The sequence below is a fragment of the Silene latifolia genome, chromosome 10 (assembly GCF_048544455.1).
Source record: "Silene latifolia isolate original U9 population chromosome 10, ASM4854445v1, whole genome shotgun sequence".
NCBI classification, from domain to species: Eukaryota; Viridiplantae; Streptophyta; class Magnoliopsida; order Caryophyllales; family Caryophyllaceae; genus Silene; species Silene latifolia.
Window position 1 is genome coordinate 10,245,537 of NC_133535.1, and position 25,149 is coordinate 10,270,685.

The 25,149-nt window shown below is 40.9% G+C and overlaps 7 non-coding genes across 7 annotated transcripts; all 7 read right to left on the reverse strand.

Annotated features, from left to right (window-relative positions):
• Window positions 1–19,694: 19,694 nt before the first annotated feature.
• LOC141609938 (small nucleolar RNA snoR97) lies at window positions 19,695–19,801 on the reverse strand. The gene has a single exon (XR_012527840.1). It is a non-coding gene; the product is annotated as a small nucleolar RNA snoR97 (small nucleolar RNA).
• An 80-nt stretch (window positions 19,802–19,881) lies between these two features.
• LOC141609937 (small nucleolar RNA snoR97) lies at window positions 19,882–19,989 on the reverse strand. The gene has a single exon (XR_012527839.1). It is a non-coding gene; the product is annotated as a small nucleolar RNA snoR97 (small nucleolar RNA).
• An 85-nt stretch (window positions 19,990–20,074) lies between these two features.
• Window positions 20,075–20,188, reverse strand: LOC141609904 (small nucleolar RNA Z278). Its single transcript, XR_012527807.1, has one exon. It is a non-coding gene; the product is annotated as a small nucleolar RNA Z278 (small nucleolar RNA).
• Window positions 20,189–20,510: 322 nt separating this feature from the next.
• On the reverse strand, window positions 20,511–20,599 carry LOC141609896 (small nucleolar RNA Z223). Its single transcript, XR_012527800.1, has one exon. It is a non-coding gene; the product is annotated as a small nucleolar RNA Z223 (small nucleolar RNA).
• Window positions 20,600–20,625: 26 nt separating this feature from the next.
• On the reverse strand, window positions 20,626–20,771 carry LOC141609960 (small nucleolar RNA snoR145). Its single transcript, XR_012527859.1, has one exon. It is a non-coding gene; the product is annotated as a small nucleolar RNA snoR145 (small nucleolar RNA).
• Window positions 20,772–20,907: 136 nt separating this feature from the next.
• LOC141610137 (small nucleolar RNA SNORD24) lies at window positions 20,908–20,998 on the reverse strand. Its single transcript, XR_012528035.1, has one exon. It is a non-coding gene; the product is annotated as a small nucleolar RNA SNORD24 (small nucleolar RNA).
• Window positions 20,999–21,082: 84 nt separating this feature from the next.
• Window positions 21,083–21,153, reverse strand: LOC141609907 (small nucleolar RNA R12). The gene has a single exon (XR_012527810.1). It is a non-coding gene; the product is annotated as a small nucleolar RNA R12 (small nucleolar RNA).
• Window positions 21,154–25,149: the final 3,996 nt, after the last annotated feature.

Genomic DNA, 25,149 nt, shown 5'->3' on the forward strand with positions numbered 1-25,149 from the left:
GAGTAGCAACGGAAGACATCTGGGGGTGCCGGTACGCCATAAACCAACATTCGTCGAACCTCGGATAATCGTTAAAAATGGATTAATGCTCGTTTAATGCTCGTTATTTGAGGCTGAATCGAATAGGTTAACTCCTGAAATGACCTCGGACGCGTGGTTGAAAAACCGGGAGAAAAGGAAACAGGGTCCGGTACGACCTCCCGAACGGCTCAAATTGAAGTGTATAATACACGGTTTTTCGGGATTCCGGGTCCCTAACAAAATTTTCCGGAAATCACTTAGGAAATTCCTCGGGTCAGATAAAGCGGCCACGCAAAATTTGAGTAGCAACGGAAGACATTTGGAGATGCTTGGGTATGCCATAAACCAAAGATTCGTCGAACCTCGGATAATCGCGAAAAATGGATTAATGCTCGTTTAATGCTCGTTATTTGAGGCTGAATCGAATAGCTTAACTCCTGAAATGACCTCAGACACGTGATTGGAAAACCGGGAGAAAAGGAAACCAGGTCCAGTACGACCTCCCGAACGGCTCAAAATGAAGTGTATAATACACGGTTTTTCGGGATTCCGGGGTCCCGGAACAAAATTTTCTGGAAATCACATAGAAAGTTACTCGAGTAAGATAAAGCGGCCACGCAAATTTTGAGTAGCAACGGAAGACATGTGGGGTTGTCGGTATGCCATAAACCAGCATTCGTCGAATCTCGGATAATCGTGAAAAATGGATTAATGCTCTTTTAGTACTCGTTATTTGAGGCTGAATCGAATAGGTTAACTCCTGAAATGACCTCGGACGCGTGGTTGAAAAACCGGGAGAAAAGGAAACAGGGTCCGGTACGACCTCCCGAACGGCTCAAATTGAAGTGTATAATACACGGTTTTTCGGGATTCCAGGGTCCCGGGACAAAATTCTTCGGAAATCACATAAAAAGTTCCTCGGGTCAGATAAAGCGGCCACGCAAAATTTCAGTAGCAACCAAAGACATTTAGGGGCGCCGGTATACTATAAACCAGCATTTGTCGAAACTCGGATAATCGTGAAAAATGGATTAATGGTCGTTTAATGCTCGTTATTTGAGGCTGAATCGAATAGGTTAACTCATGAAATGACCTCGGACGCGTGATTGAGAAACCGGGAGAAAAAGAAACCGGGTCCAGTAAAACATCCCGAACGGCTCAAATTGAAGTGTATAATACACGATTTTTCGGGATTCCAGGGTCCCGGAACAAAATTCTCCGGAAATCACATAGAAATTTCCTCGGGTCAGATAAAGCGGCCACGCAAAATTTGAGTAGCAACGGAAGACATTTGGGGGTGCCGGTATGCCATAAACCAGCATTCGTCGAACCTCGGACAATCGTGAAAAATGGATTAATGCTCGTTATTTGAGACTGAATCGAATAGGTTAACTCCTTAAATGACCTCGTACGCGTGATTGAAAAACCGGGAGAAAAAGAAACCGGTCCTCGTCGACCTCCCGAACGGCTCAAATTGAAGTGTATAATACACGGTCTTTCGGGATTCCAGGGTCCCGTTACAAAATTCTCCGGAAATCACATAGAAAGTTCATCGGGTCAGATAAAGCGGCCACGCAAATTTGAGTATCAACGGAAGACATTTGGGGGTGCCGGTATGCCATAAACCAGCATTCGACGAAACTCGGATAATCGTGAAAAATGGATTAATGCTTGTTATTTGAGGCTGAATCGAATAGGTTAACTCCTGAAATGACCTCGGACGCGTGATTGAAAAACCGGGAAAAAAATAAACCGAGTCCGGTACGACCTCCCGAACGGCTCAAATTGAAGTGTATAATACACGATTTTTCGGGATTCTAGGGTCCCGGAACAAAATCTTCCGGAAATCACATTGACAGTTCCTCGGGTCAGATAAAGCGGTCACGCTAAATTTGAGTAGCAAAGTAAGACATTTGGGGGTGCCGGTATGCCATTAACCGGCATTCGTCGAACCTCGGATAATCGTGAAAGATGGATTAATGCTCGTTTAATGCTCGTTATTTGAGGCTGAATTGAATAGGTTAACTCCTGAAATGAACTCGGAAGCGTGATTAATAAACCGGGAGAAAAACAAACCGGGTCCGGTACGATCTCCCGAACGCTTAAATTGAAGTGTATAATACACGGTTTTTCGAATTCGGGGTCCCTAACAAAATTCTCCTAAATCAATTAGAAAGTTCCTCGGTCGATATAAGCGGCCACGCAAAATTTGAGTAGCAACGGAAGACATTTGGAGGTGCTTTGGTATGCCATAAACCAAAGATTCGTCGAACCTTGGATAATCGTGAAAAATGGTTTAATGCTCGTTATTTGAAACTCAATCGAATAGGTTAACTCCTGAAATGACCTCGGACGCGTGATTGAAAAATCGGGAGAAAAATAAACCGGGTCCGGTACGACCTCCCGAACGGCTCAAATTGAAGTGTATAATACACGGTTTTACGGGATTCCAGGGTCCCGGAACAAAATTTTCCGGAAATCACTTAGGAAATTCCTCGGGTCAGATAAAGCGGCCACGCAAAATTTGAGTAGCAACGGAAGACATTTGGAGATGCTTGGTATGCCATAAACCAAAGATTCGTCGAACCTCGGATAATCGCGAAAAATGGATTAATGCTCGTTTAATGCTCGTTATTTGAGGCTGAATCGAATAGCTTAACTCCTGAAATGACCTCAGACACGTGATTGGAAAACCGGGAGAAAAGGAAACCAGGTCCAGTACGACCTCCCGTACGGCTCAAATTGAAGTGTATAATACACGGTTTTTCGGGATTCCGGGGTCCCGGAACAAAATTTTCTGGAAATCACATAGAAAGTTACTCGAGTAAGATAAAGCGGCCACGCAAATTTTGAGTAGCAACGGAAGACATGTGGGGTTGTCGGTATGCCATAAACCAGCATTCGTCGAATCTCGGATAATCGTGAAAAATGGATTAATGCTCTTTTAGTACTCGTTATTTGAGGCTGAATCGAATAGGTTAACTCCTGAAATGACCTCGGACGCGTGGTTGAAAAACCGGGAGAAAAGGAAACAGGGTCCGGTACGACCTCCCGAACGGCTCAAATTGAAGTGTATAATACACGGTTTTTCGGGATTCCAGGGTCCCGGGACAAAATTCTTCGGAAATCACATAAAAAGTTCCTCGGGTCAGATAAAGCGGCCACGCAAAATTTCAGTAGCAACCAAAGACATTTAGGGGCGCCGGTATGCTATAAACCAGCATTTGTCGAAACTCGGATAATCGTGAAAAATGGATTAATGGTCGTTTAATGCTCGTTATTTGAGGCTGAATCGAATAGGTTAACTCATGAAATGACCTCGGACGCGTGATTGAGAAACCGGGAGAAAAAGAAACCGGGTCCGGTAAAACGTCCCGAACGGCTCAAATTGAAGTGTATAATACACGATTTTTCGGGATTCCAGGGTCCCGGAACAAAATTCTCCGGAAATCACATAGAAATTTCTTCGGGTCAGATAAAGCGGCCACGCAAAATTTGAGTAGCAACGGAAGACATTTGGGGGTGCCGGTATGCCATAAACCAGCATTCGTCGAACCTCGGATAATCGTGAAAAATGGATTAATGCTCGTTATTTGAGACTGAATCGAATAGGTTAACTCCTTAAATGACCTCGGACGCGTGATTGAAAAACCGGGAGAAAAAGAAACCGGGTCCGGTACGACCTCCCGAACGGCTCAAATTGAAGTGTATAATACACGGTCTTTCGGGATTCCAGGGTCCCGTTACAAAATTCTCCGGAAATCACATAGAAAGTTCATCGGGTCAGATAAAGCGGCCACGCAAATTTGAGTATCAACGGAAGACATTTGGGGGTGCCGGTATGCCATAAACCAGCATTCGACGAAACTCGGATAATCGTGAAAAATGGATTAATGCTTGTTATTTGAGGCTGAATCGAATAGGTTAACTCCTGAAATGACCTCGGACGCGTGATTGAAAAACCGGGAAAAAAATAAACCGAGTCCGTTACGACCTCCCGAACGGCTCAAATTGAAGTGTATAATACACGATTTTTCGGGATTCCGGGTCCCTTTAACAAAATCTTCCGGAAATCACATTGACAGTTCCTCGGGTCAGATAAAGCGGTCACGCTAAATTTGAGTAGCAAAGTAAGACATTTGGGGGTGCCGGTATGCCATTAACCGGCATTCGTCGAACCTCGGATAATCGTGAAAGATGGATTAATGCTCGTTTAATGCTCGTTATTTGAGGCTGAATTGAATAGGTTAACTCCTGAAATGAACTCGGACGCGTGATTAATAAACCGGGAGAAAAAGAAACCGGGTCCGGTACGACCTCCCGAACGCTTAAATTGAAGTGTATAATACACGGTTTTTCGGAATTCCAGGGTCCCGGAACAAAATTCTCCGGAAATCAATTAGAAAGTTCCTCGGGTCAGATAAAGCGGCCACGCAAAATTTGAGTAGCAACGGAAGACATTTGGAGGTGCTGGTATGCCATAAACCAGCATTCGTCGAACCTCGGATAATCGTGAAAAATGGATTAATGCTCGTTATTTGAGACTGAATCGAATAGGTTAACTCCTGAAATGACCTCGGACGCGTGATTGAAAAATCGGGAGAAAAATAAACCGGTCCTGTTTACCTCCCGAACGGCTCAAATTGAAGTGTATAATACACGGTTTTTCGGGATTCCGGGGGTCCCTAACAAAATTTTCCGGAAATCACTTAGGAAATTCCTCGGGTCAGATAAAGCGGCCACGCAAAATTTGAGTAGCAACGGAAGACATTTGGAGATGCCGGTATGCCATAAACCAGCATTCGTCGAACCTCGGATAATCGCGAAAAATGGATTAATGCTCGTTTAATGCTCGTTATTTGAGGCTGAATCGAATAGCTTAACTCCTGAAATGACCTCAGACACGTGATTGAAAAACCGGGAGAAAAGGAAACCAGGTCCAGTACGACCTCCCGAACGGCTCAAATTGAAGTGTATAATACACGGTTTTTGGGATTCCGGTCCGGAACAAAATTTTCTGGAAATCACATAGAAAGTTACTCGAGTCGGATAAAGCGGCCACGCAAATTTTGAGTAGCAACGGAAGACATTTGGGGTTGTCGGTATGCCATAAACCAGCATTCGTCGAATCTCGGATAATCGTGAAAAATGGATTAATGCTCTTTTAGTACTCGTTATTTGAGGCTGAATCGAATAGGTTAACTCCTGTAACGACCTCGGACGCGTGGTTGAAAAAAAAAAAAAAACGGAGAAAAAGAAACCATGTCCTTAAGACCTCCCGAACGGCTCAAATTGAAGTGTATAATACGCAGTTTTTCGGGATTACAGGGTCCCGGAAAAAAATTCTTCGAAAATCAAATAGAAAGTTCCTCGAGTCAGATAAAGCAGCCACGCAAAATTTGAGTAATAATGGAAGACATTTGGGGGTGCCGGTATGCCATAAACCAGCATTCGTCGAATCTCGGATAATCGTGAAAAATGGATTAATGCTCTTTTAGTACTCGTTATTTGAGGCTGAATCGAATAGGTTAACTCCTGAAATGACCTCGGACGCGTGGTTGAAAAAACGGGAGAAAAAGAAACCGGGTCCGGTACGACCTCCCGAACGGCTCAAATTGAAGTGTATAATACGCTGTTTTTCGGGATTCTAGGGTCCTGGAACAAAATTCTCCGGAAATCACATAGAAAGTTCCTTGGGTCAGATAAAGCGGCCTCGCAAAATTTGAGTAGCAATGGAAGACATTTGGGGGTGCCGGTATGCCATAAACCAGCATTCGTCGAACCTAGGATAATCGTGAAAAATGGATTAATGCTCGTTATTTGAGGCTGAATCGAATAGGTTAACTCTTGAAATGACCTCGGACGCGTGATTGAAAAACCGGGAGAAAAAGAAACCGGGTCCGGTACGACCTCCCGAACGGCTCAAATTGAAGTGTATAATACACGATTTTTCGGGATTCCAGGATCCCGGAACAAAATCCTCCGGAAATCACATAGACAGTTCCTCGGGTCAGATAAAGCGGTCACGCTAAATTTGAGTATCAAAGTAAGACATTTGGGGGTGCCGGTATGCCATTAACCAGCATTCGTCGAACCTCGGATAATCGTGAAAAAAGGATTAATGCTCGTTTAATGCTCGTTATTTGAGGCTGAATTGAATAGGTTAACTCCTGAAATGAACTCGGACGCGTGATTAATAAACCGGGAGAAAAAGAAACCGGGTCCAATACGACCTCCCGAACGCTTAAATTGAAGTGTAAAATACACGGTTTTTCGGGATTCCAGGGTCCCGGAACATAATTCTCCGGAAATCACATAGAAAGGTCCTCGAGTCAGATAAAGCGGCCACGAAAAATTTGAGTAATAACGGAAGACATTTGGGGGTGCCGGTATGCCATAAACCAGTATTCGTCAAACCTCGGATAATCGTGAAAAATGGTATAATGCTCGTTTAATGCTCGTTATTTGAGGCTGAATCGAATAGGTTAACTCCTGAAATGACCTCGGACGCGTGATTGAAAAACCGGGAGAAAAAGAAACCGGGTCCGGTACGGCCTCCCGAACGGCTCAAATTGAAGTGTATAATACACGGTTTTTTGGGATTCCAGGGTCCCGGAACAAAATTCTCCGGAAATCACATAGGAAGTTCCTCGGGTCACATAAAGCGGCCACGCAAAATTTGAGTAGCAAAAAAAGACATTTGGGGGTGCCGGTATGACATAAACCAGCATTCGTCGAACCTTGGATAATCGTGAAAAATGGATTAATGATCGTTATTTGAGGCTGACTCGAATAGGTTAACTCCTGAAATGACCGCACGCGTGATTGAAAAACCGGGAGAAAAAAAAACCGGTTCCGGTACGACCTCCCGAACGACTCAAATTGAAGTGTATAATACACGGTTTTTCGGGATTCCAGGGCCCCGGAACAAAATTCTCTCCTAAATCACATAAAAAGTGCCTCGGGTCAGATAAAGCGGCCACGCAAAATTTAAGTAGCAACGGAAGACATTTGAGGGTGCCGGTATGCCATAAACCATAATTTGCCGAAACTCGGATAATCGTGAAAAATGGATTAATGCTCGTTTAATGCTCGTTATTTGAGGCTGAATCGAATAGGTTAACTCCTGAAATGGCCTCGGACGCGTGATTGAAAAACCTGGAGAAAAAGAAACCGAGTCCAGTACGACCTCCCGAACGGCTCAAATTGACGTGTATAATACACGGTTTTTCGGGATTTCAGGGTCCCGGAACAAAATTCTCCGGAAATCAATTAGAAAGTTCCTCGGGTCAGATAAAGCGGCCACGCAAAATTTGAGTAGCAACGGAAGACATTTGGAGGTGCTGGTATGCCATAAACCAGCATTCGTCGAACCTCGGATAATCGTGAAAAATGGATTAATGCTCGTTATTTGAGACTGAATCGAATAGGTTAACTCCTGAAATGACCTCGGACGCGTGATTGAAAAATCGGGAGAAAAATAAACCGGGTCCGGTACGACCTCCCGAACGGCTCAAATTGAAGTGTATAATACACGGTTTTTCGGGATTCCAGGGTCCCGGAACAAAATTTTCCGGAAATCACTTAGGAAATTCCTCTGGTCAGATAAAGCGGCCACGCAAAATTTGAGTAGCAACGGAAGACATTTGGAGATGCCGGTATGCCATAAACCAGCATTCGTCGAACCTCGGATAATCGCGAAAAATGGATTAATGCTCGTTTAATGCTCGTTATTTGAGGCTGAATCGAATAGCTTAACTCCTGAAATGACCTCAGACACGTGATTGAAAAACCGGGAGAAAAGGAAACCAGGTCCAGTACGACCTCCCGAACGGCTCAAATTGAAGTGTATAATACACGGTTTTTCGGGATTCCGGGGTCCCGGAACAAAATTTTCTGGAAATCACATAGAAAGTTACTCGAGTCAGATAAAGCGGCCACGCAAATTTTGAGTAGCAACGGAAGACATTTGGGGTTGTCGGTATGCCATAAACCAGCATTCGTCGAATCTCGGATAATCGTGAAAAATGGATTAATGCTCTTTTAGTACTCGTTATTTGAGGCTGAATCGAATAGGTTAACTCCTGAAATGACCTCGGACGCGTGGTTGAAAAAACGGGAGAAAAAGAAACCGGGTCCGGTACGACCTCCCGAACGGCTCAAATTGAAGTGTATAATACGCTGTTTTTCGGGATTCCAGGGTCCTGGAACAAAATTCTCCGGAAATCACATAGAAAGTTCCTTGGGTCAGATAAAGCGGCCTCGCAAAATTTGAGTAGCAATGGAAGACATTTGGGGGTGCCGGTATGCCATAAACCAGCATTCGTCGAACCTAGGATAATCGTGAAAAATGGATTAATGCTCGTTATTTGAGGCTGAATCGAATAGGTTAACTCTTGAAATGACCTCGGACGCGTGATTGAAAAACCGGGAGAAAAAGAAACCGGGTCCGGTACGACCTCCCGAACGGCTCAAATTGAAGTGTATAATACACGATTTTTCGGGATTCCGGATCCGGAACAAAATCCTCCGAAATCACATAGACAGTTCCTCGGGTCGATATAAAGCGGTCACGCTAAATTTGAGTATCAAAGTAAGACATTTGGGGGTGCCGGTATGCCATTAACCAAAGATTCGTCGAACCTCGGATAATCGTGAAAAAAGGATTAATGCTCGTTTAATGCTCGTTATTTGAGGCTGAATTGAATAGGTTAACTCCTGAAATGAACTCGGACGCGTGATTAATAAACCGGGAGAAAAAGAAACCGGGTCCAATACGACCTCCCGAACGCTTAAATTGAAGTGTAAAATACACGGTTTTTCGGGATTCCAGGGTCCCGGAACAAAATTCTCCGGAAATCACATAGGAAGTTCCTCGGGTCACATAAAGCGGCCACGCAAAATTTGAGTAGCAAAAAAAGACATTTGGGGGTGCCGGTATGACATAAACCAGCATTCGTCGAACCTTGGATAATCGTGAAAAATGGATTAATGATCGTTATTTGAGGCTGACTCGAATAGGTTAACTCCTGAAATGACCGCACGCGTGATTGAAAAACCGGGAGAAAAAAAAACCGGTTCCGGTACGACCTCCCGAACGACTCAAATTGAAGTGTATAATACACGGTTTTTCGGGATTCCAGGGCCCCGGAACAAAATTCTCCGGAAATCACATAAAAAGTGCCTCGGGTCAGATAAAGCGGCCACGCAAAATTTAAGTAGCAACGGAAGACATTTGAGGGTGCCGGTATGCCATAAACCATAATTTGCCGAAACTCGGATAATCGTGAAAAATGGATTAATGCTCGTTTAATGCTCGTTATTTGAGGCTGAATCGAATAGGTTAACTCCTGAAATGGCCTCGGACGCGTGATTGAAAAACCTGGAGAAAAAGAAACCGGGTCCGGTACGACCTCCCGAACGGCTCAAATTGAAGTGTATAATACACGGTTTTTCGGGATTCCAGGGTCCCGGAACAAAATTTTCCGGAAATCACTTAGGAAATTCCTCGGGTCAGATAAAGCGGCCACGCAAAATTTGAGTAGCAACGGAAGACATTTGGAGATGCCGGTATGCCATAAACCAGCATTCGTCGAACCTCGGATAATCGCGAAAAATGGATTAATGCTCGTTTAATGCTCGTTATTTGAGGCTGAATCGAATAGCTTAACTCCTGAAATGACCTCAGACACGTGATTGAAAAACCGGGAGAAAAGGAAACCAGGTCCAGTACGACCTCCCGAACGGCTCAAATTGAAGTGTATAATACACGGTTTTTCGGGATTCCGGGGTCCCGGAACAAAATTTTCTGGAAATCACATAGAAAGTTACTCGAGTCGGATAAAGCGGCCACGCAAATTTTGAGTAGCAACGGAAGACATTTGGGGTTGTCGGTATGCCATAAACCAGCATTCGTCGAATCTCGGATAATCGTGAAAAATGGATTAATGCTCTTTTAGTACTCGTTATTTGAGGCTGAATCGAATAGGTTAACTCCTGAAATGACCTCGGACGCGTGGTTGAAAAAACGGGAGAAAAAGAAACCGTGTCCGGTAAGACCTCCCGAACGGCTCAAATTGAAGTGTATAATACGCAGTTTTTCGGGATTACAGGGTCCCGGAAAAAAATTCTTCGAAAATCAAATAGAAAGTTCCTCGAGTCAGATAAAGCAGCCACGCAAAATTTGAGTAATAATGGAAGACATTTGGGGGTGCCGGTATGCCATAAACCAGCATTCGTCGAATCTCGGATAATCGTGAAAAATGGATTAATGCTCTTTTAGTACTCGTTATTTGAGGCTGAATCGAATAGGTTAACTCCTGAAATGACCTCGGACGCGTGGTTGAAAAAACGGGAGAAAAAGAAACCGGGTCCGGTACGACCTCCCGAACGGCTCAAATTGAAGTGTATAATACGCTGTTTTTCGGGATTCCAGGGTCCTGGAACAAAATTCTCCGGAAATCACATAGAAAGTTCCTTGGGTCAGATAAAGCGGCCTCGCAAAATTTGAGTAGCAATGGAAGACATTTGGGGGTGCCGGTATGCCATAAACCAGCATTCGTCGAACCTAGGATAATCGTGAAAAATGGATTAATGCTCGTTATTTGAAGTCAATCGAATAGGTTAACTCTTGAAATGACCTCAGACGCGTGATTGAAAAACAGGGAGAAAAAGAAACCGGTCCAGTACGACCTCCCGAACGGCTCAAATTGAAGTGTATAATACACGATTTTTCGGGATTCCGGGATCCGGAACAAAATCCTCCGAAATCACATGACAGCTTCCTCGGGTCGATAAAGCGGTCACGCTAAATTTGAGTATCAAAGTAAGACATTTGGGGGTGCCGGTATGCCATTAACCAGCATTCGTCGAACCTCGGATAATCGTGAAAAAAGGATTAATGCTCGTTTAATGCTTGTTATTTGAGGCTGAATTGAATAGGTTAACTCCTGAAATGAACTCGGACGCGTGATTAATAAACCGGGAGAAAAAGAAACCGGGTCCAATACGACCTCCCGAACGCTTAAATTGAAGTGTAAAATACACGGTTTTTCGGGATTCCAGGGTCCCGGAACATAATTCTCCGGAAATCACATAGAAAGGTCCTCGAGTCAGATAAAGCGGCCACGAAAAATTTGAGTAATAACGGAAGTCATTTGGGGGTGCCGGTATGCCATAAACCAGTATTCGTCAAACCTCGGATAATCGTGAAAAATGGTATAATGCTCGTTATTTGAGGCTGAATCGAATAGGTTAACTCCTGAAATGACCTCGGACGCGTGATTGAAAAACCGGGAGAAAAAGAAACCGGGTCCGGTACGGCCTCCCGAACGGCTCAAATTGAAGTGTATAATACACGGTTTTTTGGGATTCCAGGGTCCCGGAAAAAAATTCTCCGGAAATCACATAGGAAGTTCCTCGGGTCACATAAAGCGGCCACGCAAAATTTGAGTAGCAAAGGAAGACATTTGGGGGTGCCGGTATGACATAAACCAGCATTCGTCGAACCTTGGATAATCGTGAAAAATGGATTAATGATCGTTATTTGAGGCTGACTCGAATAGGTTAACTCCTGAAATGACCGCACGCGTGATTGAAAAACCGGGAGAAAAAGAAACCGGTTCCGGTACGACCTCCCGAACGACTCAAATTGAAGTGTATAATACACGGTTTTTCGGGATTCCAGGGCCCCGGAACAAAATTCTCCGGAAATCACATAAAAAGTGCCTCGGGTCAGATAAAGCGGCCACGCAAAATTTAAGTAGCAACGGAAGACATTTGAGGGTGCCGGTATGCCATAAACCATAATTTGCCGAAACTCGGATAATCGTGAAAAATGGATTAATGCTCGTTTAATGCTCGTTATTTGAGGCTGAATCGAATAGGTTAACTCCTGAAATGGCCTCGGACGCGTGATTGAAAAACCTGGAGAAAAAGAAACCGAGTCCAGTACGACCTCCCGAACGGCTCAAATTGACGTGTATAATACACGGTTTTTCGGGATTTCAGGGTCCCGGAACAAAATTCTCCGGAAATCACATAGAAAGTTCCTCGTATCAGATAAAGCGGCCACGCAAAATTTGAGTAGCAACGGAACACATTTGGGGGTGCCGGTATGCCATAAACCGGCATTCGTCGAACCTCGGATAATCGTGAAAAATGGATTAATGCTCGTTATTTGAGACTGAATCGAATAGGTTAACTCCTTAAATGACCTCGGACGCGTGATTGAAAACCAGAGAAAAAGAAACCGGGTCCTGTACGACCTCTCGAACGGCTTAAATTGAAGTGTATAATACACAGTTTTTCGGGATTACAGGGTCCCAGAACAAAATTCTTCGAAAATCAAATAGAAAGTTCCTCGAGTCAGATAAAGCAGCCACGCAAAATTTGAGTAATAATGGAAAACATTTGGGAGTGCCGGTATGCCATAAACCAGCATTCGTCGAATCTCGGATAATCGTGAAAAATGGATTAATGCTCTTTTAATACTCGTTATTTGAGGCTGAATCGAATAGGTTATCTCCTGAAATGACCTCGGACGCGTGGTTGATAAAACAGGAGAAAAAGAAACTGGGTCCGGTACGACCTCCCGAACGGCTCAAATTGAAGTGTATAATACACGGTTTTTCGGGATTCCAGGGTCCCGTTACAAAATTCTCCGGAAATCACATAGAAAGTTTCTCGGGTCAGATAAAGCGGCCACGCAAAATTTGAGTATCAACGGAAGACATTTGGGGGTGCCGGTATGCCATAAACCAGCATTCGTCGAAACTCGGATAATCGTGAAAAATGGATTAATGCTTGTTATTTAAGGCTGAATCGAATAGGTTAACTCCTAAAAATGACCTCGGACGCGTGATTGAAAAACCGGGAGAAAAAGAAACCGGGTCCGGTACGACCTCCCTAACGGCTCAAATTGAAGTGTATAATACACGGTTTTTCGGGATTCCAGGGTCCCGGAACAAAATTCTCAGGAATTCACTTAGAAAGTTCCTCGGATTAGATAAAGCGGCCACGCAAAATTTGAGTAGCAGCGGAAGACATTTGGGGGTGCCGGTATGCCATAAACCAGCATTCGTCGAAACTCGGATAATCTTGAAAAATGTATTAATGCTCGTTTAATGCTCGTTATTTGAGGCTGGATCGAATAGGTTAACTCCTAAAATGACCTTGGACATATGTTTGAAAAACCGGGAGAAAAAGAAACCGGGTCCGGTACGACCTCCCGAACGGCTCAAATTAAAAGGTATAATACACGGTTTTTCGGGATTCCAGGGTTACGGAACAAAATTCTCCGGAATTACATAGGAAATTCCTCGAGTCAGATAAAGCGGCCACGCAAAATTTGAGTTGCAAAGGAAGACATTTGGGGGTGACGGTATGCCATAAACCAGCATTCGTCGCACCTCGGATAATGGTTAAAAATGGATTAATGCTCGTTATTTGAGGCTGAATCGAATAGGTTAACTCCTGAAATGACCTCGGACGCGTGGTTGAAAAACTGGGAGAAAAAAAACCTTGTCCGATTTACTTCCCGAACGGCTCAAATTGAAGTGTATAATACACGGTTTTTCGGGATTCCGGGGTCCCGGAATAAAATTCTCCGGAAATCACATAGAAAGTTCCTCGGGTCAGATAAAGCGGCCACGCAAAATATGAGTAGCAACGGAAGACATTTGGGGGAGCCGGTATGCTATAAACCAGCATTCGTCGAAACTCGGATAATCGTGAAAAATGGATTAATGCTCGTTTAATGCTCGTTATTTGAGGCTGAAGCGAATAGGTTAACTCCTGAAATGACCTCGGACGCGTGGTTGAAAAACCGGGAGAAACAAAAACCGGGTCCGGTACGACCTTTCGAACGGCTCAAATTGAAGTGTATAATACACGGTTTTTCGGGATTACAGGGTCCCGGAACAAAATTCTCCGTAAATCACATAGAAAGTTCTTCGGGTCAGATAAATCGGCCACGCAAAATTTGAGTAGCAACGGAAGACATTGGGGGCGCCGGTATGCCATAAACCAGCATTCGTCGAAACTCGGATAATCGTGAAAAATGGATTAGTGCTCGTTTAATGCTCGTTATTTGAGCCAGAATCGAATAGGTTAACTCCTGAAATGACCTCGGACGCGTGATTGAAAAACCGGGAGAGAAAAAAAACGGGTCCAGTACGACCTCCCGAACGGCTCAAATTGAAGTGTATAATACACGGTTTTTCGGGATTCCAAGGTCCCGGAAAAAAATTCTCCGGAAATCACATAGGAAGTTCCTCGGGTCAGATAAAGCGGCCACGCAAATTTTGAGTAGCAACGGAAGACATCTGGGGGTGCCGGTACGCCATAAACCAACATTCGTCGAACCTCGGATAATCGTTAAAAATGGATTAATGCTCGTTTAATGCTCGTTATTTGAGGCTGAATCGAATAGGTTAACTCCTGAAATGACCTCGGACGCGTGGTTGAAAAACCGGGAGAAAAGGAAACAGGGTCCGGTACGACCTCCCGAACGTCTCAAATTGAAGTGTATAATACACGGTTTTTCGGGATTCCAGGGTCCCGGAACAAAATTCTCCGTAAATCACATAGAAAGTTCCTCGGGTCAGATAAAACGGCCACGCAAAATTTTAGTAGCAACCGAAGACATTTAGGGGCGCCGGTATGCTATAAACCAGCATTTGTCGAAACTCGGATAATCGTGAAAAATGGATTAATGCTTGTTTAATGCTCGTTATTTGAGGCTGAATCGAATAGGTTAACTCATGAAATGACCTCGGACGCGTGATTGAGAAACCGGGAGAAAAAGAAACCGGGTCCGGTAAAACCTCCCGAACGGCTCAAATTGAAGTGTATTATAATACACGGTTTTTCGGGATTCCCGGGTCCCGGAACAAAATTCTCCGGAAATCACATAGAAAGTTACTCGGGTCAGATAAAGCGGCCACGCAAAATTTGAGTAGCAACGGAAGACATTTGGGGCTGTCGGTATGCCATAAACCAACATTCGTCGAAGCTCGGATAATCGTGAAAAATTGATTAATGCTCGTTTAATGCTCGTTATTTGAGGCTGGATCGAATAGGTTAACTCCTGAAATGACCTCGGACGCGTGATTGAAAAACCGGGAGAAAAAGAAAACGGGCCCGGTACGACCTACTGAACGGTTCAAATTGAAGTGTATAATACACGGTTTTTCGGGATTTCAGGGTCCTGGAACAAAATTCTACGGAAATCACATAGAAAGTTCCTCGGGTCAGATTAAGCAGCCACGCAAAATTTGAGTAGCATCGGAAGACATTTGGTGGTGTCGGTATGCCATAAACCAGCATTCGTCGAACCTCGGATAATCGTGGAAAATGGATTAATGCTCGTTTAATACTCGTTATTTAAGGCTGAATCGAATAGGTTAACTCCTGAAATGACCTCGGACGCGTGATTGAAAAACCGGGAGAAAAAAAAACCGGATCAGGTACGACCTCCCGAACGGCTCAAATTTTTAGCTGGGGTGGTTGGTCTGGTTTTTGCTAGGACAGTGATGGTGGTGGTCAGGTGGTGGGGTAGGGTTGTTCCCGTAGGGTTGTTTCATTGTGTTGTTGCTTGTTTTACTTACAGAAATAAACAATATACTCCCTCCAATTCACAATAAAACTCCCTATTTCCTTTTTCGGTTATTCACAATAACTTCCCTATTTCCTTTTTTGGTAGTTGTTTGTGTGGTCCAAATTTAATTGTATGGTGGAATAGTGTATTTGTGATACGGACTCCATTCTCTACCATGATCAGTTGGCTCTTAATAACCCGGGAGTCGAGAATTATTTGTGTTCGAGGAGTCGTTGCGTGTCCCTGGTTACATGGGTCCGTTGAGTTGCTCACTTTTGCAGCTTAATTATTTAGCTAGTTAATAAAGGGATTATGTCCTATTTAGTTATTATTTTAGCCATAATTACCTAGCTTTATTGTCCTTAATTAGCTAGTTTTTATCATTCATTAGGGGATTATGTAAAGCCTAAAACGGCTGTTTTCCTTGGCCATATATAGCCTTTGTTGCTTGCTAAATTACCAATCCAGAAATTTGCATAAACACTTGTGTTAAAAATCGTTTCTTGCTTAGAAACAAAACTGATTTGATTGAAACGCGATTTCGATTAAATTCCCGAGTTGATGATCAATAGGTCTTGATCTCACTCACCTTGATCAAGTAATAGGTCTTGCTTGTTCAAATACTATCCCCTTATACACAAAAATCAGAACTGGTCGTACCTAGTACGTTTAGTTCACCAAAAACAGTCCCTTAATTTAAAAGCTTTCGTTGTCTAAATCGACCAGTTTGAGGATTGCGCGTACCTAGTACGAACAGTTCATATTTCTGTCCATTCGTTTAAGTTTCCGCTGCCCAAATCGTATCATAAGTGGTATCAGAGCTTCGGCTCTTGATTTCCCTAAATCTAAACGATCCAGTATGGGTACAAACAAGATGGGATGCTCTAACGGCATATTCTTTTCTGAAGAAATTTTGGTGGAAAGTAATTACTTCTTAAACATGATTTTACCTCCGTTCTTTGATGAGTATGATGAACCGTTATTGTCTAAGGGTGAAGAACGTGTTGTTTATAATGTTGGTTCTTCCGCTGTTTTCAATCGGTCTCCGAAATTCGACGATTATGGTGATGAAGAAGATGGTTCTTATATTATTCCATGTTTCGAATTTCAGAATGTGGCCTTCTATTGTGTTCCTTACCCTAGCCATGAAACGGACTCCGCGGCAGGTAAAAGCTATGACCTTTTTACCCCGCACTTTCACTACTACATGTTATTACGGTTAATGAAGAGTTTAGATGGTGGTTTTTATTGGTGTATTTGGAGGGATTACGTGTTGGGGTTTAACATGTATAAGTTGTTCAATGAGTTGAATTGGTTATATTTTAGGATTGTGGGATGCTTGGGACTTATGTATTTGAGGTTTGATAAGTTAAGCTTGTTACTAATAAGTCCTAAATTGCTAACTGGAGTTCCCCTAAACTACTGAGTGGATTGTGGATTAGAGATGAATCAAGTTATTTCTTCCTGTTTTAATTTTTGCATTCTGATTTTGGGAAATAATGTTGAAGTAGACTTCTTTAAAAATTGTCATGATAATGGAGTGGTAATTTCATATTCTAATTGTGGGATTAAAGGTGGTTGTACTCAATGAAAGCCAAGAATGACCGTTGTAATGCAATTGGACAGTAGCAGGAAACAAAGGGCTGCCATTGCTTATTATTTAGATGTTTGCTGTCATTTGGGTGTCAAAGGTAAAGATCCATTGGGTTGTTATTTGGCTGAATTTCAGTCGAAAAGGAGTGTTGCAACAGTGAGAAGATCGTTATGTTCGGATTGCTTTTTGGGTAATGAATATGTCCTATCTTTGAATAATAAGCAGGTCGTTTTGATGTCAATGTCGTCAAGGGCCGCGAGTGTTATGCATTCTGGTTGTAAGAAAAAGTCGAGTCTCACAATGCTAACCATCGATGCTAACAAGTTCCTGGTTCCTAGATTTTGTGATTTGCTTAAATTTCAGGTACGAAGGGCTGCTGCATTTATGAAAATTTTGGTTTGTTTAATAAACTTAATCGACGACATGGTTAGGGAGGTTGTGTCTATGCTTGTGCACGGAGGGAGGTGGGAAGGTCGGCACAAGGGCGCTCTGAAATCGAAGGGAAAGATCAAGGTGCAGCCATGCCACAAAGATGGTTCGAGCTCGCTGTTTAGATATATCTTTTCTTTTGCTATTTCTTCCATTTTTGGTCCCGGTGAATTCGAGCTACTAGAATTGAGGTCAATTCCTTTTCAAGAGGGAGGAGATGATACGGACTCCATTCTCTACCATGATCAGTTGGCTCTTAATAACCCGGGAGTCGAGAATTATTTGTGTTAGAGGAGTCGTTGCGTGTCCATGGTTACATGGGTCCGTTAAGTTGCTCACTTTTGCAGCTTAATTATTTAGCTAGTTAATAAAGGGATTAAGTCCTATTTAGTTATTATTTTAGCCATAATTACCTAGCTTTATTGTCCTTAATTAGCTAGTTTTTATCATTCATTAGACCATCCCCAAGCAGTGGTCGCGCTAACTCGGTCGCGACCCGATTTTACTCTTAATCCTAACTTATTAACCTTGACTCATTTTCACCCTCCCAAGCAGAAGGTCGCGACCTAGGTCATCAACCCAATCATTATCCACTTTACAACATTCTCAATCATTGTTTTTTATTGTTTTATAATTGTTCAACCAATAAGAAATTGACACGTAGAAGGTCAATAAGACCCCTCTTTTGATCAACCTTGGTCACAAATTGACAAACCTTGGTCACAAATTGACCATTTCTTGCTTTTGGTCACAAATTAGCCACCCTTGGTCACACATTAACAATACTAATTACTTGATTAACCGTGACCAAGCAAGGTCACGACCAAGCAATTGACCTTGCTTGGGGATGGTCTTTACGGGATTATGTAACGCCTAAAACAGCTGTTTTGCTAGGCCATATATAGCCTTTGTTGCTTCCTAAATTACCAATCCAGAAATTTGCATAAACACTTGTGTTAAAAATCGTTTCTTGCTTAGAAACAAAACTGATTTGATTGAAACGCGATTTCGATTAAATTCCCGAGTTGATGATCAATAGGTCCTGATCTCGATCACCTTGATCAAGTAATAGGTCTTGCTTGTTCAAATACTATCCCCTTATACACAAAAATCAAAACTGGTCGTACCTAGTACGTTTAGTTCACCAAAAACAGTCCGTTAATTTAAAAGCTTTCGTTGTCTAAATCGAACATTTGAGGATTGCGCGTACCTAGTACGAACAGTTCATATTTCTGTCCATTCGTTTAAGTTTCCGCTGCCCAAATCGTATCAATTTGTGTGGTCCAAATGTAATTATATGTAGGATATAGTTTTGTGCCAAAATGAAATTGGAGGGAGTATTATAGTACAAAAATTCTACTAAATTTTTTACATCTTTCAAATATTTAAGCAAGAAAGAGTCTCTCTTTCAAAAAGACGCAAATTAAGGGGAGAATTATGTTATTGTAAAGTATTGTGGTAGTGTAAGGTAATTGGAAAGAGGGGAGGTATTATTGTGGGATAAGATGATTAAATTAAGATAAAATATAAGTATTGTGGGGTATTGTTGTGGGGTAAGGTAATTAAATTAAGTATAAAACTTTAATAGGAGGGAGTATTATATATTAGTATAAAAATTCAACTAAATGAACAATTTCAATACAACTGGATGACTCTTTGCCACAGAAAGAGCAACTGGATTATCACAATACAAAATTCGTTATCACAATACAAAACTCCTCCATTTCATTTTGCGCGTTCTTCCCCTACAATAACCCATTTGAAGATCTCAAAGTGGCAAATGAATTTCAAAGTTGAGAACTTCATAATCAAGGAACTCGAATGAGAGTATCCAAAAGTTTATTAAACTGCTCTATTAGTCCAACCCATCCAACCTTGAAAGAGACATGAATACAATAAGCCAAGCGGAAAATGATCAAACTCGTAAACATAAGCCTGTCAGCTCTCGGTCATGTGTACAATTGCATTCTACAGTTTATCAATTTTAATTGAGACCTTGAGCTGAATATCAACAATTATAAAATCTGGAATTTATGCGAGACCATCAATTCAATATATAGTGTTGTTATTTAACTCAAGTCCTGTAGAAATCAAGGGAAGAAGCTGATGACAACACAAACATTTTCGGGTTTTTCAGACTCTATACCGAATCAGATTTCAGATACAAGTATAGTTAAACTCGAAATTATAATATAACCAACCAAAAAATTATAATACGGGAAATTAGAGATATTTAATAAAATTTAGTGCTGTTATTTAACTCAAATCCCGTAAAAAATTGAGGGAAAAAGCTGATGACAACACAAAAATTTACGAGTTTTTTCAGACTCTATACCGAATAGAATTTCGGATATAAGTATAGTTAAACTCAAAAAATTAAATAACAAATAAACAAAAAAAAAACAAATTTAATTTGAGAAAAAGACAGTAAAGCCTCAGTTAAATCCAGTAATATCCTCTGAATATAGCTTTGCTGAGGGGTTCTCCCTGTAAACAGGGTCTCAACTCCACTATACCTCATTTCTTTGGATTATATCATCATCAACATTACGTCTTAAACTTAAAACAGGTCAAAAAACGATAATTAATTAAACACAAACTTGTGACGGGTACCATATTGTCTCACAAAAAACCCATAAGGGTGAGAAAAGGAGCACATACCCGTCACAAGAGAGACCTACTGTTAATTAAAAAAACAAAAGGATAAATGTAAGGTTTCAGACAGTCGATCCGTTAATATCATTCAAATGTAGTTACTCCAAGGTGGGAATCTCGGATTTGTAACTACACCATCAAGTAAGTGAAATAACTAATCATCATCAACCTTATTAATTTAAAACAAAAATTACTTGTAAAATTGAATAAAATAATTAGCTCAGAAATACAGCTTTCTCAATCAAGAATTTTCAGTAGCAGAACTGGCATTTAAAGCTGAGGTTAATTCATCACTGCCAAATAATTTGTTGAAAAAGCATCTTAAGTTAAGAATATCGCCGAGGGTTCAAAGATGATCTAAAATTAGGGTTTAAAGAACATCGAATGATACGGCAATTCTTCTTCGAAGGTATAAAATTGTGTTAGAGAGGTCTCAATTCAGAGTATTTTACCTCCCTGCTGGGACCTTCGCTACTAATTTAAATTAATATCAAAATATTTATTGTATTAAGTTTATTAATGTAGGCCATTATAGCCCAAATTAGACAACCTGAATTAATAAAACAAACAAATTTAATAAAATAAAAATACAAAGTAAAATTTGAGATTAGACCTCAGAGATCTTGGTGGTAAACCATCATCAAATGGAAAAAATTAATTTTCCATCAAGAGTAGCAAATATTTTTTATACATCACTGGCCAATATAGGAGTAGTTTTTAAAGAAGGATTTTAATTAAAGATAAATAAATGATTGAGACGGAAAATTATAAAAAAAAAAAAAAGATGTAATCAGGAAAGGGGTTGAATAATCATAAATTCAGTGGGAATCCGAATGATTTCTTTCATCATTTTACATCGAAAGTTAGATTATTATTGAAAATAAAATTTGAATTAAAGAAATTGTATCAACCTTGTCACCGAATATTTCTAAGAAAAAGAAGAAAAATCGGAGCTAAAAGGAAGAACAGTATATAGAGGTTAATATATACTGTTTTGATTTAATTTAGCCGAAGGATAGATTCCTGTAATCATTAATTTGATTAATCAGAAACTGCAAATTAGGCAAATTAATCAAATTAAAGTAATTAAGAATGTGTGAAAAAAATGAGACGGATCCGAAAAGAGAAATCGGAGCCGGCAATCTGTTTTCAAATCGGGTTTGATTTCCGAAAGCAAACTTGAATGATGAGTGCATTGATTTGCACACCCTCCATAGGTCCTTCGTTTTAATTAAAGCAGAAAGAATAAGACGGTTTTACATTGTAAGAAGATGGTTTTTAAGAAAGGAAAAAGAGAGATGCTCAGGGAATACGAACCATAAGAGAATAAGATGAATCATGTAATGAATTATCAACAATTGTGTTTCTCTTTTATCTTCACCGCATCTCTCTGGAAATAGGGAGGGGGGAAGGGGATTTGGCGGCGGAGGTATGAACCCTAGAAATTTGGGATTTAGGGGGAGGAAAGGGTTTTGGAGGAAGATGGGATGATTGAGGAAGGTGAATTGGATTTGGTTTTATAGTGTAGGGTTGAAGAGGAGTTGTGTAGGTTTATGTGGCTGAACGAAGAATACGGGCCTGTTGAATAGGCCCATAACCCATGAGGTAGGAATTACGATGCTAAAAACTCTCCGAGGAGGGTTCAACTGATTGTTGTTGTGTTCAACTGTTCATCCCCAATAAATTAAAAGAATAAGAAATCTCCCAACTTTTTCTCGCTCAGTTGATTGCCAAAAAAGTGGGCCCCTATTGAAAGAAATTTTTTAATTGATTGATTCACACAATTCTGTCAAATGCGAAATAAAATCTTTCATACACAATTGATTTACACAAGGTGGCCATACTAAATAAACCTTTCAGTCAAATGCATATTTAATAAAGCATTCACACTGTCAATCTTCAAGAAAAAAATATGAAAAAAATAAAAAAAATATATTAATGTAAAATACGAAAAGAATATACAAGATAAAATCAAAAGATAACATACTGATATGTCAAAAAGATTAAGCATCTCCCTAAAATATTTTACAATAATATCTTATTATAGTTTCATATTTTAAAATATAAATAAAAACAAAAAATAAGGATTATATACTACAAAATTATATACTGGTATAACTTATTAAACTCCATCGAAATAAACTTATTACAGTTCTATTAATATCATAAAATCCGGGTTGTAAAACGTCGTCGACGTTTTATAACGAATCGTCGACATTTAAAAAAAAAAAGACGAACTTACCCTTAACCCCTCTCTCCCTCTAATCTCTCTACCACTCTTCCCCTTGAAACCCAGCATCAACGTCTCCCTTTAACCAAAATCCAATTAATCTCTTCAAAAAAAATTAAAAAAAATCCAATTAATCCAATTAATCAACCAGCAATTCAGCTAATGAGTTTCATAAAGAATTCCATCTGGGCAGTTCATATTCACAACGGACAATTCAATTAATAGTAGTTGTTACGAAGTTGTTGGATCGGAATCGATTTCGGCACAACCTTGGCGACTTAAATGGTGCTGGTGTGAACTGATGAGGTGCGACAATGGAGGTGAGTTCTGGACTCGAAATTCGGTTCCGAGTTGGGCTCGTGTTCGCTGCAATTGTTGGCCTGTCAGACCATAAAAGTATCGGGTTTGATTGTCGATGGCGGTGTCTTTGGTGTTAGCCATTGCTATTGTAAGTTGTTGTTGTGGGTAGTTGGAACGTTGAAGATCAACGTTTGAAGTTGGCATGAACGTTGATCTTCAACGTCGGATTGTGGAAGGGACGTTGGGATTCGACATTAGATGTGGTACCAACGTTGATTGTCAACGTCTCACATGGGTAGGACGTTGGTAGTCGTCGTCCAGCCCACGACCAACGTTGAATGTCAACGTCCAGCGCCATCCCAGACGTCGACATTCAACGTCCATCACCAGCCCAGACGTTGAGTGTCAACGTCTAGCACCTGCCCAGACAGTTGCACTCGACGTCCTCCGCCCTCTTCAACGTTGAAAGCCTACGTTGCTTACCATCTCCAACGTTGCTAATTTGCTATCCAACAACAACAGACTTTTCAATTTCTATTTGTGGTTCGGACTTTTAATTTAGTTTTGTCGTGATTTTTGTAGTTAAATGCGTATTCATGAATTGTGTTCAAATTTGCGGGATTGATTTCGATCTTGAAAGTTAAATTAAATAAGTTAGTTAATTTAACGGTGATTAAACGTTCGACATTGATTTCGATCTTGAAAATGTTGTCTTTTTTATTTTTTAAATTGGTTAGTTTAAGTCAGTTTGGGAGAATTTGGGAGAGAATAGGGTAGAGAAAGAAAGTGCAAGGGTAGTTTTAGTCTTTTTTCTAAAAAACGTCGACGATTCGTTACAAAACGTCGACGACATTTTATAACCCCCAAAATAAAGTAAGTGTAAACTATTCAGTAGGACGGAGGGGTAGCATTAATTGAGATAACATTAATTTAATGTCTTATAATTATAGTCATTTTTCGTTTTCTACCTCTTATAACAACAAACTAAAAGTACAATTAGTTTATAAAAATGTATCCAATTGGAGACGTATTTATTTAAATAGATAACCTAAAAAATACCGTGCTTTAGCACGAGATCTTCACTAGTTACGTTATCACACCACATGATGGGGGAGTGAGTGAATATTGACCCGATTCGAAAACGCAACCCGTGTCTGTTTAAGACTGTCTTAACTTAAATCTCTTATAACATTCTTTTATTTTCACTCCTATATTAATCAGGAGCGTGTTTAAATTAAGACGGTCTTATATAAGAATTGGTGAATAAGTTAATGTAAAATGTAAAGCTAACGAAGTTTTAGTCCATTTAAGTAAACGAGTTGATACGAACTTGACCTTGGAATTTTTTTGGGTTTAGTTTGAATTTAGGTCTTTCAATATAAATTCGATATGAAGGCCATAGTTACAGCACATTATTGTTTACGACCTTAATAATTTTTGACTTCGTATTTAACCAAAATTAGCTAGTTGAGTCGATGAGTTTAAATGTTTTGTGAATGAAATAAAATAAAATGGAGAGAAGCAAATGGATTATGCTAGCTTCATATGGCGCTACGCAAAAGATGACGGGTACCGAGTTAAGTCCGAGTATGCAAATCATAATTCATAAGATGGTGTATGGAGCACGAAGATATACCGATATGGGATCCATTTGGTCACCGACTATAGCGTATTGAGTTAAGTCCGGGTATGCACCCCACTTGGTGCAGGTGTTGGGGGACTGGGGAGGCCGACACCCATGCTCTTATCTTGGGCTGAATATGGCTTGGCAAATGGGTATTCGCTCGATGATCCTCGAGACTGATTCGCTACAATGTCCTCTAATGCTACAAGCAAGCAAAAACATAGCTTCTTATGTTTGTAATGTCGTCCATGAGATCTTCAAGGTTGCTACTACTCTCGAGTTTATTTGTTTTTTTGGTTATAAGGAGCGGTAATATGTAGAGAAGCCTCATCAGCAATCAATGCAACAAACAAAGCAACAATTAATGAACCAGTACAAAGTACATCCTATAATCCAAAGAAGAAGAAATAGGGGTCATTAGGTGTATGCTAGAGTCGGCTGTCATATAGCTTTTGTCCAGTACAAGGTTGTGTCCAAGGGTCCTTGTCTGAATTATAGTTGTGAATGTGTATATACTTCACACTGTTATTGTACTTCAATATACAATTAATATAATCAAAAACATCTTCTTCTCTCAACATTCAATTTCTCCTGCTAATGTCTTCAACATCCTATGCTCTCATTTAACTCAATATGGTATCAGAGCCATATGGATGAGGAGACAGATATGCGGAGTGCATTTATGCAAACTCAACTAA